The 3461-nt window shown below is 34.1% G+C and overlaps 1 protein-coding gene across 5 annotated transcripts in view; it reads left to right on the forward strand.

Moving 5' to 3' along the window:
• The first annotated feature begins 959 nt into the window (after window positions 1–959).
• Window positions 960–3461, forward strand: part of LOC109854723 (mucin-3A) — a 34767-nt gene continuing 32265 nt past the window's right edge. For 4 of the 5 annotated variants that reach the window (XM_020428135.1, XM_020428151.1, XM_020428158.1 and 1 more), the window contains exon 1: window positions 960–1527. The gene's annotated coding sequence lies outside the window, so the exon portion shown is untranslated. Of the gene's footprint in view, window positions 1528–2009; window positions 2039–3461 lie in introns of all 5 variants that reach the window. The other variant, XM_020428143.1, reaches the window with a different exon arrangement.

The raw sequence follows: 3461 nt of genomic DNA on the forward strand, positions 1-3461 counted from the left end.
AGTCCGGGAACTTTCCGGACAAACTGTGTACATACATCATTTATATTATTTCGCTCTATGACTGATTTGCGGAATCTTCTAAATGCATATCTGCAGAGTGTTAACATTGCAACGCATGTGAGTTATCGATTTTGTCTCTTTTTGTGCATAGATCAAGTAACGATGTGCTGCATAATAAACTGACAATTCACTCGTCAATGTCTGTCAAGTGTACTTTTTTTCGTCAAATTATTTGCTTCACGATTTGCTCGCACGATCTAAAGATCAAATTTATCTATGCGAAGACTCAAACTACTTGCGATTATTACTACGCATTAATTTACCTTCAACAACCAGTCTAACTTGTAACTACGTTTTTACTTTTGCCACAAATTAGTAAATGCAAATCTGATCTGCGATTTGTTTTTTTTTCGAATTTTGTTCAAAAACAAAAATATTAGCAAAATCCTTGTTTGAATGGTATCGTAGCAACTGCGATTACAATAACTGTGTGAACCACGTAAAACGATAAATTTGCGCGCTAAAACTGTAATCGGTCAAGTTACATTTTTCATGCTCACTGAAACTGTACAAAACCGATTATGATAGTTCTCGTTTTTGTTCGTAGAAAGTTAGCGTTAGAAAAGAGTTGAGTTGTTCGTCGGCAACACACTTGCTTTTGATATGACAATAAAAAGTGAAGATAATAAAGTTTGATCGACGTACAAAGTTTAACAATGTACAATTTTTATATAACTTTCATTAATTTTATGTAATTCTTTTTAATTTTTATACCTAAAAACTTAATTACTTGAATATTATTGAAGCTTTTACGTATTCCTATATAAATAATTCTAAAGTCGCGAACGCGAGAATGCGACTCACGGTTTTGCCTTTTATCGCGATAGCGCATGCGCGCGGCATGTTCAAAGGCTTCTTCCAAAGACCTACGCCTCCATGTCCGTGCTGGCCGCTGACATTGCTGACAGTCGCGCGCCGAACGTCATTATACGTAGATCGTGTAAATGTGCATGCGCATTTGGCGCCAAATCGAAGCAAAATCACTCCGCATGATTCTTTCCGGAATATGTTCTTGAGTCACATCGCGCGCGCGTTGCTTTGCTGGTGAGGGAATTGTTTCTCGTTATCTGTGTGGTCAAATGTCGGATGAATATCATAGAGTCGCTAAATCACTCGCTGAGAGAAGACGCGTCGTCATGGGCACCGTGTGTTGTGCCCCGCGAGTGTAGTGTGAATCGTTGAGATTAAATCTGGGAGGAAAAGAGGTGAAACGAGAGAGAGAGAGAGAATTGGTGCAAGAGGAAAAAAAACGCAGGATACACAAAACACATGGGTAACTCTGTGACTGTCTAATACCATTCAAAGCAAAGCATCATCTCATAGTTCGAAATAGAGAGAGAGAGAGAGAGAGAGAGAGAGAGAGAGAGAAGAAAAGAAAGAGAGAGAGAATTGAAAGCACACAAGGACAATAATGCAGAGCCGTTGTTTCCGTTTTTTGCGACAGAACAACGTTTGGATCTGCTCGTAGTAAGTAAAATAGATAATTCTTCAATTATATCAGGATACAGTGGATTTTACAAAGATGGATCGTGAAAACCATTATAATAAACGATTAATTTCTGAAATGATTCAAATTAAGCTACAAAATAATGCGATTAATATTATGTCAGATACTGAACAATTAAAACCTTATTTCTCGTTTCTGGAAATATACAAATCGAAGTGATNTTAATATTATGTCAGATACTGAACAATTAAAACCTTATTTCTCGTTTCTGGAAATATACAAATCGAAGTGATGGTTCACCTTTAAAGACTTTATTATTGTTATTGTGGTGGGGAACAAGTACTTATATATCCGAACTTTGTAAAGAGAGGCTGTACATCAGTTGTGTAGTTTATGTTTCTTGTGTACTATCTAACTTGAGACATGGAAAGAGGACATTTTTGGTTTTTCGAAACACTTTGATGAATATCAACTAATTATTTGATCTCTTCCTTATTGCAAGGTGATGTACTGCCTATATTTTTCTTAATGGTGAGTTGTAATTATTGCTTGGTATCTTTTCTGTACTGTTTCTTTGATTTTTGTAATTTTTATATTAATTTATTTATGTAGATTTTTGTATGCCACTGAAGATGACTCAAATCAAGAGTCGAAACGTTTGGCATGTTTAAATAAAGATTCTTGTTCATACATCAACACCTAGTATTTCACTCCGTATCGGCCCTTTCTGCATATATATTTTTTTACAAAGATGTCACAAGGATTGTCTTGCCAGTAGATTATGTATTTCTTTTGTACTTTTATCAAAAGTCGTAATGTTTTGTTTTCATAGTTTTTTTTACAATTTGCTTTTACAACGATGCTTTGTAGAATTTGGAAGAACAAGTGAGATAATTTATTAATAAATTTGTTTTGTATGAAAATTATTTAGATGTGACTAATTCACTGTGAAAATATACATGACAGTTAAATAACATCACTTAATTTCTGGTTTTATTACGAACATAACCGTTGGTTTAGACATTCAAGCAGAATAAAAATTTTAAAAGTAAAAACTTCAAACATTTTTTCACTATTAACATATCATGTATCATCGAGATCAGATTTTTAGTGATAACAATGGATACTGTGTGTGTTTTACTAATATAATACATATTAATCTCAATTTGTTAGACCTATACTATATGTATGTGTTGGTTAACTTGCAATTGTTATTATATTTGTTATTACACATTGAAGAAAGTTCTAAATAATAAAGACCGTCTGTTAATTAATTAATAAACTCAGGTTTTACATACAAGAACATCCTGTGTATGGGATCGCATAGGCTTTAACCTTCCGAATTTAATTATCACGAGCATTTACAATCTATTATAATACACGTTTATGTCATATAAGAAATTATGTCAAATATTGGAAAATGTTCGACGTTCGCGAATCGATCATGCGAAGTTAAATGGAAAGTTTCAGTATTTGTACGTATTATTTAGTATCTCGCATTTATAATTGTTTTACTTTCAGTGATAATTGTGCCACAATTATCGAGATATTTCATTAGTAATAATACGCGAGCCTCAAGTGCATTCATTCTTCCGAATCTCATAAACAAAGTACCGCACGTGACCGCAGTTCCCATCACTCAGTTATGCCCGTAATTTTTCCTCACTGTTGTTTGTTTATCACCGGCTTTTCACACATGTGATTAGTCGGTGGGAAAACGCTTAACACGCGATTAACCTTTGAAAGAGAATATGAGAAATGTTTTGAATGTATGTCTGCTTATTAAGTCAATTATTCGTATGGAATGTACAAGTAATCGAAACTTAACTTTTTCCGATCGTAGTTTCCTTAGGCATGGTAATTGTACTGGTCGGAATTATTTTTTGGTAGCGCATGCTCAGTCAATTATTGCTTAAAAAACGTATACACAGTTTGTCCGGAAAGTTCCCGGACT

This window comes from Pseudomyrmex gracilis, unplaced genomic scaffold (genome assembly GCF_002006095.1).
Source record: "Pseudomyrmex gracilis isolate BER0280 unplaced genomic scaffold, ASM200609v1 scaffold_3, whole genome shotgun sequence".
NCBI classification, from domain to species: Eukaryota; Metazoa; Arthropoda; class Insecta; order Hymenoptera; family Formicidae; genus Pseudomyrmex; species Pseudomyrmex gracilis.